The sequence below is a fragment of the Stegodyphus dumicola genome, chromosome 4, assembly GCF_044657685.1.
Source record: "Stegodyphus dumicola isolate Sdum_Otavi_A_Nest chromosome 4, ASM4465768v1".
Lineage (NCBI taxonomy): Eukaryota > Metazoa > Arthropoda > Arachnida > Araneae > Eresidae > Stegodyphus > Stegodyphus dumicola.
Window position 1 is genome coordinate 7,939,342 of NC_140771.1, and position 16,847 is coordinate 7,956,188.

General features: G+C 30.1%; 1 protein-coding gene across 3 annotated transcripts in view; it reads left to right on the top strand.

Moving 5' to 3' along the window:
• The window catches only part of mtDNA-helicase (mitochondrial DNA helicase), a 63,691-nt gene that overhangs the window by 17,488 nt on the left and 29,356 nt on the right, over window positions 1-16,847 (top strand). The window lies entirely within an intron of this gene.

The following is a 16,847-nucleotide window of genomic DNA, read 5'->3' on the forward strand; positions in this document are numbered from 1 at the left end:
TATTAGTATATATATTAGATTTGGCAATTATTTTTTATATTTATTTATTTATGTGGTAAAGAAATGCAAATATTTTTAGTGCTGTTCTTTGAAAATATTTAACCCATCACACTTAAGGGCTGACTAACTTTTCACTTAATGAGTAGTGAAATTACTTTTCAAGTACAAAGATCCAAATATATTTAGCATTTAATTACTAAAAATCTTTCTTTATGAATGAAGTACTTTTACATCATATCATTTAATTTATCAATTTTCTGCTATAAATGTGAGAATCAAAATAAGTAGCAAAAGGGAATAATGTTTTTTATTGTACTTATTAATAAATTTTAATTCACTTCACATGTAACTGGCATTTCATTACTAACTAAGAAAAAACTTATCTTCACAGTAGTTGGTCAAGTTTAAAAAACTTATCTTCTTTCACAGTAGTTGGTCAAGTTTAAAAAACTTATCTTTCTTCATGTAGTGCATGGATAAAGAATTCTGTAAATGGTGCAATAGCAGGCAGTTCTTGATATAAAAGCAGTTATAAAATTTTTAATGAGAGTTATATGCAAACAGAAATGCTCTGTTGATATAGCAAAAAAAATTGGAACTGGAAATTGCTGAAAGAATTTGATTTTCAGTCAAATAGCTTAACCTTTTCTCTACGCATCCCACGATTTCCATGGGCAACGTAAAAGTAGCAAAATTTGCGCAACCCGCGATTTCTGCAGGGATGAATTTTTGTCATCTATTTAACTGTGCAGCCCGCTCTTTTCCCGTCCAAGGTTTCCTTTGGGCTTTTCTGTGATGTTTAATTGTTTATTTAGATGTGGGCTAACAGATTTCATTAGTTGTCCCCATTTCTGCTAAATATACAAGAATACGCAATGTAGCATTTTGTGCACGCTTTGAAAACAGAGCTCAAAGATATGTGGCAGGCAGCATTTCGCGAGTGATATAACCTATATTCCTGATGATATTTCCAACACTGATAGTAGTTCTGACTCTGATTTCAAGTATATTGAAGATAGTTATACCGAAACTAATGAGAATTTTCGGATTCCTCTGCAGATAATGATGAATCTGAAAATTCATTCCTATTGAAAACGTTCGACAGTAGTACAAAATTGATATGCAAAATAATACATTATGCAAATATTTTCATTAGTATATATGTTTTACTTTTGTATTTTATAAAATAAATCATAATTTAACCAATATTAATTTTAAAAATTTCCTTTTATATTATTATTTTTCAATTTCAGTATTGCGACATCATTTTTCTATGATCTAATTCTATATTGAAAAAAAAAAAACTGTTTCACAAAAAATTTTTGTATATTTTAACTCTAAAATATATGTAGATTTGAAATATGTAAATAAAAAAATACGCAATTTTTGAAGCTATTTTGATAAAAATAGTGGGCAGTGAGAGGGTTAATGTTACAAGAGGGGAAGAGACTTCTGAGAAAGGATTTAATTAGCAAATGGTAATATAAATCTTTAATGAGTAAAATATTAGTATAACAGCTGCGTTATCTTAGTTGTTTTTAAATAAGTGTTAGAAAGAGTAAGTCTGGTTCTCAAAACTTGAATATTTTAAGGTAAATTTTATGTTATCCTTTTTATATACTTAATCATATAATACCTGTACTTTAATTTAAAATTACAGTATGTGGCTTAGTAAGTCTAAGAAAATATATTAAGAAAGTTTTGCTTTTGCAGTTTAGCTTTTCGACTGAATAATATCCAAACTGGCAAAAATACATGAACAAGGTTTTATATATGTGTGTGTAACTTGAAAGAATAATGGCTGTTAAAGAATGTAATAAAATACTTATTTTGAGAAACATGACTTCACCCAGGAAAATGCGTTCTAGCAGCATCTAATTGATCACTTGATGTCTTCTTACAAATGAAGTAATCAGACGCCATGAAGATAATTCTCCTAGAAGTATCTATCTGAAGGATCCTCTTCAGGTATAGAAAAATGTTATAGCTGTATCTACATTCTTGTGCTTGTTGAATGTTATATCATTGTGTTTGTTGAATGCTTGGTTTTCGTGCATTATATATTTTTAAATAAATCTTTCACGTAATAGAAAAGAATAACATGAAATTTAATGAATGGATATCTTCAGGAGGATAAGCAAATCTTTGCTAAAACTTATTGAATCCAATCACTGGAGTTGAATTAAGTAGTTTTGGTATTCATAGTCTTGGTGTGTTATCTGATTCTGTCTTTATATATATATTTTTTAAGTTAAAAAAAACCTTACTAAAAATTCAGCAGTGCTTTCTGTTCCAGTTTTTATAATAGGCTGCAATTATAAATGAGTTTACATTTGTTTTTTGATAATCATTATGTATGGTAGCTTTTTAAAGCAACATGTAGCCTTTTGCTGCTAAAAGATTATTCATCAGTGAAAATCAGCCTTTCTTCTTATAAGTGACTAATATAAATTATAATATCTCAAAATGGTTTGTTGGTAACACTGCAAATAATAATTACCGCAAATTTAAAAGACAATTATTTAATTTCAAATGTTTTAAGAGATGCTGGATGTAACTTAACTTTAAAAGTGGCAATTAAAGAATGAACTAAAATATTTATTTAGAGAAGCACTGGTTTCACCAGAAATTGTATTCTAACAGCATCTAATTGATGCCTCTGATGTACTTGATGTCTTGCAAATAAAATAGGCAAAATCTTAGAAGGTAATTCTTTGAAGTTTCTTTTGAAGAATCCTCTCCAGGTATTGAAAAAATATTGAGCCTACGTCTATATTCTTCTGCTTGTTTGCCGGAAATAGGAGTTAAAATGTTCAGACTCTCATTTCCATTTTCTGAATGTGGCATGGATTACTTATGCAACAGCTATCTTCTTCCTAATAGAAAGAATGTTTTTGTGAAGGACTTTATGAAAAACTGTTGGTGATGACCTGGATGGTATTTCTTTTAAGACAGAAGGTCATTTTAACAAATCAAGGGACAAAGTATCCTAGCAGTATTTGCATAATTAAGACACAATAACATGCTGAATAAATACTAATTCAGAAGAAAAACAACAAAAATCAGCGTTATATTTGCAAAATTTCCACAGGACTAGTTTCGATGGTTTTACCGAACCACCATCCTCAGCTGCAAAACCGCAAATGAACAAGATAGGAAAAAACGATTAGATAAGAAAGCCTGGACAAGAATAAGCAAGTGGCACCATCTGTTGGTGAAACCAGAACTAAAACATAATTTCTTTAAAGGCCGAAGGCAAATTTGGATTGGAATTAGGATCGTTAACTAGAACAGAAAGATTTTTATCAATGTGAAATGTCTTTAGAAAATCCAGTTCTCCAATGGAAGATGTTTCTTGAATAATTTTGGCAGCAGAAAAATTGAAAGTGTGATTTTCGGGCCAACAATGTTGCGCAACAGAAGACTTCTGTGTTTCCTTTTTTCTAACATATGCCTCATGTTCCTTGATGCGAGATTTTAAGGCTCTCTTAGTTTGGCCAATGTAAATTAAACCACACTGGCAAGGAATTCTATAAATACCCCAGGAATTCATATCCGGAATGGCGTCCTTAATAATAAACCTTTGAAACCAAATCTAACTGCGAGAGAAAGAGCTACAATGCACGAAATTCATTCTAACCCGGATATTATCATTTCAAAGGCCAACAAAGGTGGCCAGATAGTCGTCATGGATAAGAACACTTACATTGATGGTGTCACTAAACTCTTAAACAAAGGACCATATAATCCGATCCCTAAAGATCCTTCACCTTCCGACTTGTCAAAAATAAAAACTGCGATCAAATCTTCGCAAATAATTTCAAGCAACTTAAAACATTCGCTTATCCCATCTGTTGCGAATTGTGCCAGATTATATGCTCTTCCCAAAATTCATCAAAGTGGTATTCCTTTCCGCCCTATTGTATGAAATTTAGGTACTGCCTCGTATCCATTAGCTAAATATTTGGTTTCTAGATTTTCCACTCTCTTAGACAATAACATTTACACCATAAAAAATTCAATAGAGTTTGTAAAAAAGGTTGAAAACATTTCTCCTAGTAATTTACTCATGGTTTCTTTTGATGTAAAATCATTATCCACCAATGTCCCCGTGGAGGGTGCATTAAGATGTCTAGAAACCAGACTTCGCGAATTTCATTTCTCTTGCATCGAAATTGATGAGCTAATTTCTCTCACTCTGTTTGAAACAAACAATTTTGTTTTCCAAAATAAATATTACAAGCAAACTGAGGGATTAGCCATGGGAAGCCCCCTCAGTCCCATCCTGGCTGATATCTACATGCATTATTATGAATCAAAATTGTTTGAAACTTTAAACTTCCCGGCATGGTTCCGCTACGTAGACGATACTTTTACCCTGTTTGAAGGTAATAAAGATGATTTAAATAAAGTTCTTTCAACAATGAATTCTATTGATCCTGCTATTCAGTTCACTTTTGAACTTGAGACTTGCAATTCTCTTCCGTTTCTCGACATTCTGGTGACACGTAACACATCCAACTTCAGTACTACAGTTTACCGTAAACCTTCATCGGTTTGCCTTCCACCACACTTTAAATCATGTCATCCGACTAAACAAAAGTTAGCTTCATTTTATTCCTATGTTTTCCGTGCTCTTCAAGTTTGCTCCTCCAAAATAGCCCTTGATGAAGAACTAAATTATATAAAAGCAATAGCTATTAACAGGGGCTTTTCACCCAACATTATTAACCAAGCAGTTAAAAAATTCTCATCTCAACACACTAAAAGGCACACTCTTGTTTTAGGAGATTATAAAAATTCTGTTGTCATTCCCTTCTTTCCATCAATTAGCTATAAAGTTGCACATATTTTGCAGAAATTTAACTTTCGGGTTGTTTATTCTCCCATCAATAAAATTCCGAGTTCCATACTTATGGACCCCATTCCAGATATGAATTCCTGGGGTATTTATAGGTTTCCTTGCCAGTGTGGTTTAATTTACATTGGCCAAACTAAGAGAGCCTTAAAATCTCGCATCAAGGAACATGAGGCATATGTTAGAAAAAAGGAAACACAGAAGTCTGTTGGTTGCGCAACATTGTTGGTTCGAAAATCACACTTTCAATTTTTCTGCTGCCAAAATTATTCAAAAAACATCTTCCATTGGAGAACTGGATTTTCTAGAGGCATTTCACATTCATAAAAATCTTTCTGTTCTAGTTAACGATCCTAATTCCAATCCAAATTTGCCTTCGGCCTTTAAAGAAATTATGTTTTAGTTCTGGTTTCACCAACAGATGGCACCACTTGCTTATTCTTGTCCAGGCTTTCTTATCTTATCTAATCATTTTTTCCTATCTTGTTCATTTGCGGTTTCGCAGCTGAGGATGGTGGTTTGGTAAAACCATCGAAACTAGTCCTGTGGAAATTTTGTAAATATAACGCTGATTTTTGTTGTTTGTCTTCTGAATCAGTATTTGCATATCTACAAAAAAGAAAAACTTCATTCAATTGGAGTAATCGCTGTGTTGAGAAAAAGTTATTTGAGAAAATTTTGGAGTGTTAAAATGAATCATAGGAAAAAACCCAAATTACAGTAGAACTTACTGCTGAACTTATTCATTCCTACAAAAATTGCCTTTTGCTTTGCTGCTCCAGCTATAGGAAAAACAGTGACAATCGCTGCACACGTTGTAGACTGATTTCATTGGTGTTGAGCTGAAAAATTTTACAACACAAAATGTATACTCTTCAATGATGAGTCCACCTTTGTTGTATTTCGCAATTTTGAGACAGTTTATACATCGAGAGCTCCTTCACATGATCTTCCTTTGTACGATCTTCTTCATATGATCTACAGTTTATACATCGAGAGCTTCTTCACATGATCTTCCTTTGTACGATCTTCTTCATATGATCTACAGTTTATACATCGAGAGCTTCTTCACATGATCTTCCTTTGTACGATCTTCTTCATATGATCTACAGTTTATACATCGAGAGCTTCTTCACATGATCTTCCTTTGTACGATCTTCTTCATATGATCTAAACTGACACTTTTCAAAAGTGTAGCTTTAAGTCTGATTGGTGGCACTATCGTGGAATCTCTGGGAGCACCATTTACTGTCGATTGGCAGGGATATTGATGCATTTCATATAAGCAAGTTTACCCAGTTGTTCAAACATTGTACCTAAAAAAAAAAGTTCCATGCCATGCATTAGGATGGCAATTGAATTTCGCATAGCAAGAATGAATAATAGAATGATAATAGAATGAATTTGAAGAATATGAAAATGACCTAAAGCATCTTCTGCATCAAGCACAGTCAGTTCCCTGGTTTCAATATCATTGAGCTTATTGGAGATATGCTAAATGTCAGAGTTGAAAAATGATTTCCTCTTTCATTACCATGAACTGAAATAGCCATTGTTTTTCAAGAGAAATGCCTAAAAATAATACCTTTGTGATTGAATAAGACTTATATTGGTCTTTCCAAGAAGAATAACTTCTTGGCCTTCAAAAGGGGGATTACACTATGTTAACCCCTTCGAGCCGGGTAGCGAAAACGTGCGCTTATCGCGGAGGCCGGCAGTGTCTTCCGCGAGCGTCTCTCCAGGGCCGGGGGCTTTTTTGCTACTAAGCCTAAATCCATGAAATTTCCGAAGTATCAACGCATTGTTTAATAATGCTCTATAGAGTATTTAAACGGCTTATGCTTTATAGATATTTTTACATATATACTTTACCTTATTTCTTGTTTAAATGCATATTTTACACATTTTATTTTAATTACTCACCATTTTATGACTTTTAACATTATAATCTGAAAACTAAATATATTACTTAAAATTCTCTTTTCGTATGAAAAATTTTAAAACAGGGATCTACACACGGTCCTACGTTACATCCCTTGAACTCGTAAAAACTCATTTGCCGTTTTGGAGGATTTTTCCGGGAATGTGAACAAACGAAGCATCGTCGTCTCATTTTCTTATCAGTCTCTTCTGAGCAAAGTTTTGGAAAATGTCTTTCGGAATCAATATCTGAAATATTTTGCATCATTTCTGCTATTTCATGCTCCGTTAAACATTTTTGACGCTTCGACATTGAAACGGTAAAAACAGAAAGAATTCACGTCTAACAAGATCTAATTATTTTCTAAAAACTGAACTGTAAATGGAAATACTCAACGCTTTAGCGCATATAAAACTTCTACTTACAATAAACAACTACCACGTGCGAATAAAGTGCGATTTAAAGAGACGTCATAAATCACGCCATTCGGAAACATTTAGTTCCCCGTTTGTTTATATAATCAAAAACACGTGTATGTCAGTCATGCTTCTCTCATTTCAAGTAGAAGGTCTAATGCACATGTATCTGAAACCATATGGACATACAGTGCCATCTTGTGGCAGAAATTATAGTTTGAAAAACGTTCCAAGGTACTGGCACAAATACATGACAGTCGGTAGAGAATGCAACAATCCTCTGGCACGCCTGCGTGTCGGCCGGTAGATAAGTGTGTTCGTTGCTGGCACGTATACGTGACAGTCGGCGCGAAGGGGTTAATAAAATATTTTATTAATATAGCATTTATAACATAATCATACAACATTTATAACACAATATTGATTTAGGTGTTTTAGTTTTATTGTCTAATCTCTATATCATATGATATTCATGGCACGAATGAATAGTATGAAGGCTAAAAAATGAAGAATGAAGTATATTTACTCAGGATAAAGCATTTATTTATTTTTATAAATGATTTTAATGGGTAGAAATGAAATGTGTGAGTGAAAAAAAATTAATGATGAATTTTATTTACATTATTAAAACAGTAATGCTTTTCTGAATTAACACTTTTATGTAAATCGAGATTTTAAAGGACATCTTTTGGCTAATGCCATAAAAAATGAGACCAAAGAATATATTTTAGAAACTTATTTTTCAATTTATTTAAAATTTTTTTTTTTTTTTTTTTTTTCTTTTAAAGAATGGCTTAGGAGGATAAGGTAATTGAATCTGCTTTATCCTCCTAAGCCTCAATGATCTGTGAATGGACCTGCAATCCAGTGGATGTTCATGAAGCAGTAGGAAAAAATTACTGCATGCAGTATATTTTGGATGTTTAACAGTTTCTGTGAATCTGCTGCTATTAATTTTACCTTAAATATTTACTTATGTCATTTCCACCAGCTTCACTATTTTATAATAGTTTATGAAAGAAAATTTTAATGCTGACAAAAGAAATTTTTCAATTTTTTTTATTTTTCAGTATAAACGTATTAGTACTATTAATGTTCTTGTTAAATGCCAAAGGGTGTCAGAGATATCTGCCGAAGGAAAGGAATGGCTTTTATTAGCTCATATTCATCTTATACATGAGAGAGGATGATAAAGATTTCACGTAGCAGCTAGTTAGGCCCTTGAAACCTAAATCAATGAAAACTACCAATGTTTAATTGTATTTTGGCCATATTTATATTATTACTTTGAACTCACAAATTTCTCTTAGCTGATAAAAACCTCCCTCCATCATACATTATTTGCTTAATTTTTCCATTGAATGCAGAGATCTTAGAAGGCAGAAGCAAGTTATTAGTCTAAAAATGAACTGCTTTAAAAATTTCTATTAATTGTTAGCTTGTTCAGCTTGTTCTTGAGTACTGTTGTTAGCTTTGCATGCTATGTAATGTGTACCATTGTTAATTTGTTGTTTTGCTTCATTTGCATATAAAATATATTTAATAGAAACTTTAATCATTGAAGAGCTGTGTAACATTTAAAACTGAAAGCGATCCTATTAATTTAATTCTATCAATCCTTTCAATACTTCATTCTATGCCAAATTAGATTTTTCTTTAATTATACTGATTTTTGTTGTTTGATGTGTTATTTTGTTTGGTGTGTTATTTTAACCTAAATTATAATAATTCTGCAAATTATCTTTTGTTTTTGAATGAAAATTTAAAAACCTATTCTGTATTAAAGATGTTTAATTGATCTGTGGAGTAAAAGAATAAAAAAAAGTGTATAGCTGACATTTTATTAAAATGTATGCGCACATGCTTGATTTGATCTTTCATGAAAGAGAAAATTATTGCTGATCTGGTAATTATCCGATATATCTTAAAGTAGAAAACAGCCACTTGCAAGCAATCTAAAATCTTTAGATTACAGTTTAATTCTATGAAGAAGGGTTTACCTCTCTCCAATTAACCCTCTCCTCCTTCTCCCACCCTCCATAGGTGCTACCTCTAAAAATGGTCTGCAACCAAAAATAAACTTGTATTGATAATTATAATGCTCGCTAACCTAAGCAAGACCATCAATTTTTTTTTCCTGCAACAACTATAATATTTTAATGATGGTGTCAACCATGAATTTTTTCATGTACTATGCAAATTAAAAAATGTATCTGCAAACAAAGAAAAGTTTTTTTTTTTTTTAAATATTCCTGAAACATAATTTTTTTTCCTTCTTTCTGAGGATAATGCAATTTATTTTATAAGATTCTTTGTGACATAATACACTTTAAATTATTCATTACATTTCTGAACTGTTTATATTCATTTTTCCATTTCCTGCATGTGAATGTTGATGGATAGGCTCTTGGTTACAACAGTTGTCACAGTCAATGGCTTCATAAACATTTGTTACACTAGTTAGATAGACCTATGTTACTCAGTATCCACTGAAATATTCACATTCAAAGATTCAAATTGTGATAGTACTAAAACAGTAAAATTAAGGGTGCTGCTGCATCTTAATGCTTTAGGTTAATAAAAAAAGTACCACTATAATTAATTAACAATTAATTATGATCAAGATATTTAAAATCAAAGTAAAATGGTATACTATAAATTTAAAATCCTGGATAATAGGTATTGTTTTCAAAAACTTAAAAATATAAAATAAATAAAAATTTTTAAAAAATGCAAAGTAGCAAAGTTTTGATAATTTTGAACAGTGTCTTATGTTACCCACAAATACTTTTTAAGTAATGCTGAATTATTGTTTTACATACTAATTTTAGTACATTGCAATCTTATGATCATGAAATTATCAAGTCATTTAAACTTCTGCTTTGCTGTAATACCACTTATAGATTCAATAGAAAATGTGGTAGATAACTAGAATATGGGATGTTCTGGTAGAAAATGTGGTAGAAAATTAGTGTATAAACTAATTTAAAAAATGCCCAATGTAGTTGAATATATAAATGATGCATGGAACAGAGGAGATGAGAGTATAATGAAGTATTTGAAGATAAGTAGTGTTAATTGTGCATTGCTTAAAGAGGAAGGTACAAATGAAGATGCTATTTTGCTTTAGACTGAAAATGAGGGTTGAGCTTGGTCAATAGTTAGGTATTGACATCAGTACTAACTTCAAAGAGAATTAGGATAGAAAGCTTAGGGAATGAGCATTTACTCAAAATGAAAATAATTTTGATTTGTTGTGTACTGTCAGAAGCCAGAACAAATCCTAACATTGAGAACTAAAGATGTCTACCAGATATAAACAGGTTCAAAATGAAAGCATATTTTACAAATAAAACCTTTTTTCACTCATTCCAGGAAAGAAAAAGACTAACTAGTTTAACGTGTAGTGACAAAGAATGCTAAAGACTGTGCTTGAATAATAATCATCACTGATAATCATCTCTTGTAAGACAACCACTTGCAGAGAAGATCAAAAGTATCTAACCTACTTCTAGGTTAGGAATCCAGAAGTATGTTCACGGTGTATTAAAAAATTATATAAATACAGTACAAAGTCAAAATCCAGATGTTCAGTATCCAGACTGATCTAAAATCCAGACCTCCGGATCACAAGCAAATTTTTCTATGTAGAAATTTTTTTGTATGCTTTGATATTTTTTCATAATGAAACATGTGAAGAGTCCCGACTCTTAATTTCACTTTGCCACTAAATAAAATACTTTCATAATGAAGAAACAATTATTTATTATTATAAATAATTTCATTATTGACATAAATTTAAGAAATATGGAGAAGCAATAAATCAAGTTGATGAAACAGAAATTTTCGTTGCGATGGCAATGCCTCAGTCCTCAATCAACTAATGGATGGCAAAATCTGTAGTATGGTTTTAAATCCAGAACATATTGCTACCAATAGTAAAGAAGTGTATAGAGAGGTTGTTGAGAGTGAATTTTGATTGACAATTCAGTTGCAGACTTGAACAATGGAACTTTAGAACTCAGCAAGAAATTATGTCTATCTATAGAATTAGAGACAAAATATTAGTATAAAAAATGAAGCAATTTAAGCAACTTACATTGAAATAAATGTTTAATAAAGTAAGCAAATAAATATTGAACCTTTCTTTTTCCTTTTAAATTTTAATTTCCTTAAACTCATAATGCTTCATTATTTCATAAATCACTATTTTATATTTTTAATTTTACAGTTTTTACATGTCATTTCCCTTTTCTTCAAAAATAAAATAATCTACTGTTATGAGTTCATTAAATTAATGTTTACCATTAAATAAAATTAAATAGCATATCAGTTTTTAAATCTTTAGAATTTTTTTAAATAAAGTTGTATGAAAGAGGGAATGTCAAAATATCAAGAAGGTTATATAGTTTTAATGAATTAAAAAGTGTGTGGAGATGGGAGATGATAGTGACTGCTCACTATCTTACTCATTGCTGTTTGAGTATATTTTGGATGCAGACAATAGTATACAGAGGAAATAAAGTTAGGAATTTTGTAGTTGATGGATTATAGGATGTAGAAAATATAATTTATTTATCAGTTTTGTGGTACAAATTCACAGTTGTTGCAAAATGTTATCAGGAATTGTAGGAAAAAATTATTTAAATGGTTTAATTGTCTTTTGCTGACAAGTGAAAATTCTTTAATATTAAAAATAAATAAAATATTTCATTTATTGTTGATTGGCAATAATGTGCTTTTGTGTTTTCGATCTTCATTTGTAATGGGCAGGATTTTTTCATTAACTGAAAATATAACTTAATTCACTGAATATCTGCAGCTTATTATTATACAAATAGCCAAAATAAACTGTATCCCGATTGTTTCTAAAACTGTATATTTTCTCATGAATTGATCATGTGAAATTGTTGGAGGCCATAAAAGAGTATACAAAAATTGAGATTGGTGATAAGATTTTAAAACCAGTCAGAAATTATTGCTAATGTGTATGGCAAGTATAGAATGCCTAGGCATTGTATATAATGCCAGACATTTTTAAACAAAGTATGGAATATGAGAATTATTACATGCTTTCTTTAGGCATTGTATGTAATACCTAGGCATTACGTAGAATGATAAATGCTATTTTGGCAAAGAATGAAAACAGGTCCTGATATAAGGCTATTATGTATGTTACCAGCAAAGTATGAAACGGCAGCATTGTATAGAATATAAAATATGCCAATATATTGTGCAAATCATCTCGGCCCTTGTCGACGTCAAAAATAGTAACTCGCACAGTAATTCCCAAAGAAGTGAGAAATTGTTTTTCCAAATTCATTTTGATTTTTTTGGCTTGTATTTCCAGATTGATTTTAGAATTTATTTTACCTTCAATAGCATTTTCAATTTTGAAACAAAGGGTGCACAAAATATCCATTTCATCATCTTTACTGGATTTCAAACTTAGCCGGTAACATATAACAAATGCCGAAAACATGTTTTGTATTATTTATTGTCAGGCTAAAAATCACATACATGTTTCATCTAACCATATGCAAAAATTTACATTTTAATTATTTATGAAGAATCAGACAGTCATATTTTTTTGTTTTATGTAAATTTATTTTTTTATCTTTATTTCTTTATTATTTTTATATTTTTTAGTAAAATTATATAATACAGTATTTCACATTTTCATATTAAAATGTTATCTCAAGCATATTTTAAGTAATGATTTTTCTTTTGTGGTATAGAAATGGGGTAGGGATTGCTAATTTTGATAATAAGGTTATCAGTTTACTATATTGTTTTTCCTCATGAGTTTTAAGAAATTTTGAATTTGTAATATTTCTGATTTCATCACTTGCCGATACTAGTTATATCTTTGTAAAATGAAAATGCAGTATCTTAAATGCCACTTTTATTTAAAAAACGGAGAGCTCTTGTTAATTTGATTCAGGTTTTGGAACACTGCTCCTTGCTATAATTGTGTGTATGAATACTATTGTTTTTTTCCAAAAGCATGAAATTAATCATTTTTCAGGTACCTTTTAAGTACTAAAAATTTGTCATCAAGTGAAATTTGATATATTTGTTCACTTGAGATTTTTGTCCTTGTTATAGATTATTAAAAATGGCATTTTTTGTTTGCATCTAATTTAATTCTTGTTATTAATTATGCATTTAATATGAAGTTATCACCTTTTATAAAGCTGATTGTTAGCATTATAGAAACATGATATATATTTTAATATGAGTAACTTTTTAATGAAATATAAAATAGGAAAAAGATATTAAATTTCTTGAAATTTTTTGGCTGCATAGAACAAATAGTAAAACTGTCCATGTTAACTAAGAAATAGTATTACAAAATATGAGCATTAAGATCTGATGTGTTCTGTTTGTTATTTTGTGTTAAATGCCAGAAATTTTTCTTTAAATGTTAACCTGCCGATGGCAGTAAAATTTATATGCCAAAGTGCCTGTAACCACTGTGCTTCGATTTTGCATCAAATTAAAGTACCAGGCTGCTTGAAAATGTAGCTCTTATGGCATATTGTATAAATACAATGATTTCTAAAAGTTAAGCACACAATGGTAAAATCAACAAGTGTGAAAAAGTGAAGCTTTCATCAACACTAAATTGCATGTAAAAGTAGCAAATGTATTTATACATAAAAGAAAGAATAGCCATTGACTGCATGGCTTTGAAACATTTTGCCATAGATATTGGAGTGAATATTCAGAATGCATGTAGGGTATTGAAAAAACTAATGTTGTGCTTGAAAAGCCTCTGCGTTCTGAGTACAGGACTGCTATGGCATGGTTTTACTGCTGACATTTTCCCTGGCTCTTTTTTCTCTGAGGAAAACACTCCTGAAGTTTCTAAAAGGAGTACTCTCATGAATACCTGTTTCCACTAACTTATGCAGCAGAAGTCATTTTTGCCTTACACAGTCGGGAATGTGTAGATGCTGCTATGTTCATTCAAAATGTTATAACACTCCGTACTGCTTTGTGCTAACTTTGGAGACGATCAGGTCATTTTGAAAAGTCTTGACCTGCTCATTTTCTGTCTCTGTCTTCCCTGTGATATCTGGTTGTGGGGATTCCTAAAGAAGACCTGCAGAAGAAGCATATGGTTTTTGCCTAAACTGAAAGCAAGTATAACATGTCATGCTGTGGCAGTTTCTCAAATTCTGTACTGTACTGGTGAATATGCTGTAACATGCTTTGAATATGTGATTGACCAAAATAGTAAAATGCACATTGAACAAATGCTGTTATTAAGTAAAATTTTACATTCCAATTTGTGTTTCTTGTTCTTTAAGTGCCAGTTTTTAATCTGGTGGTTGAAATTTGAACTAATAATTTTTATTGCAGTTTTCTTTTGTCTGTGGTCCATGCAATGTTTTTACCAAGTTTAATGAAATGCATGGAATGGGCTCTATATTAGTCTGTGTAATCTGTTCATTTTTTAAATCACAATCATCCAGTATGATGACAATGGTTCATGGTGACATCATCATAAGCTTCAGCCTACAATTAATTTGTTCCAAATTATTTATTGTTTAAATGACTTAAAAAAAGATTTTGTACATATATATTATAAAACAAATGAAAATGAAAATAAATTTAGAAATGTGTATTAATAATTTATGAAATGTGAATTCTATAGCTGTTATTCCTGCCATGTATTCATAAAATAATATCAAATTCATGAAATATTAGCAACATCTGGAGAGCTTGTTTTATTTGCTATTTGGAAGTATGATTTTAATCAATCTTTGTAATATCCACAAAAGTAAGCAACCAATAATAGCCTAGGTTTATAAAAAATTACCTGTAATTTTTAAAAATGTTCTATGACTTTGCTATTTAGTGATTAGTGACTATCAAAAGAGTGAAGATCATCATAAAAATAAGTATACTTAAAGAAATCTGCATTTTGAATTATTTCTTATCCATTAGGAATCTGTGTATAATTATAACTATAATAAATTTTGTGATACTGTATATATATATATATATATATATATATATATATATGTATAAATTCCAAGTAAAAGTAATTATAATTAATAAGCCTAAAACTTGGGCTAAAAGCTGCTAAATAATAAACCAATAATTTATTATTAGAAAAAGTTTTTCATATATTATTTCCAAGGAACAGAAATTCAATTAAAGCCATGAATTATTATAAGAAAAAAAATTTTAGTCAGTATTCTAATTAGCATTTTAAATTTCTATAATTTAGTCCTCTATTGCTGTAAAAACCATTTAAATTTGTAAAGGAAAAAAACTTGAATTGCAAAAATACCAAATTCAAAAGTAAAAGTTTAAGTATTGAAAAAGTAGTTAATGTCATTGATTGCAGGTTAATTGACTTGTCAATGGAAACAAACCAATCTACTATCAATCAACGATAACACAATTAAGCAAGAGTGTTTTGTCTTTTTTCCAAGTAAGAATTAAGTTATTATTTTGTTAGAGCTACGTTATAAGTTATGAACAATTAATAGGAAAAAAATTTCTAACTCATTTTATTTAGTTTATGACAGGTCTTTTGACTTAAATGGACTAATTTTTCTTTCTATTAATTGTTCATAACTTATGATCTAGCTTTAACATAATAATTTAACGCTTACTTGGAAAAAAGATGAAAGACTTTTACTTAATTTTATTATCGGTGATTGGTAGTAGATTGGTTTGTTCCCCTTGACAAGTCAATTAATCTGCAATCAATGACATTAACTACTTTTTCAGTGCTTAAATTTTTACTTTTGAATTTGGTATTTTTATGATCAGGTTTTTTCTTTACACATTTAAATGTTTTTTCCTGCAATAGAGGACTAGATTATGCTAATTTAAAACACTAATTAGAATACTCACTAAAATTTTTTACTTTTAATTTATAGCTTTAATTGAATTTCTGTTCCTTGGATATAATATATGAAAAACTTTCTCTAATTATAAATTATATATATATATGCATAAATTGAATTAATTAATTTAAATTCATTTAAATCAAAAATTATATATCTGTGTATGCTTAATGTTTCCCATCTGAAAAATGTCATTTTTCATTTCCATAAGTGTGATATCTTGGCTTAAGAGACCTTTTTGCAGTTTGCATTCTTGACTCATCTTTAAATACCTTTTATCTGTTCTATTACATTTCAAAAAATCTTGAAATATTACTTCAGTAACAAAGAGAAACTGCCCATTTGCTTAATTTAATTCACACTAATCAAAGAAGAATACAGAGTTGACATTTGATAATACACTGATTTTTTAAAGTATGCAGAACATGACATTTTTTTAAAAACTTTTTAAAACATTCTTCCAAAAGATAGTGTGTTGCAGTACAAAAAGCAACAGTCAATAATATCTCTGCACCAGAAGAGAGTGATGGCTTTGTAGTGTGCTTCTGACTCAAACCAACACAATGAATAAGTACATCATTACAATGTTAGCAGTCCGATTTACCAAGTTCTGCTTAAAATCTTTATATTGCCAGCGCTGATCAAGGCCATCTGGTGGCAAATATTAAATATATTTATTCTCAGAACACAATATTAAGGAAAGAATTATTGATATTCTTGTTCAATTCTCTGAAATTGAAAATTTTTGAAATTTGTAGTCACTTTGCAGGAAACTAAATTCT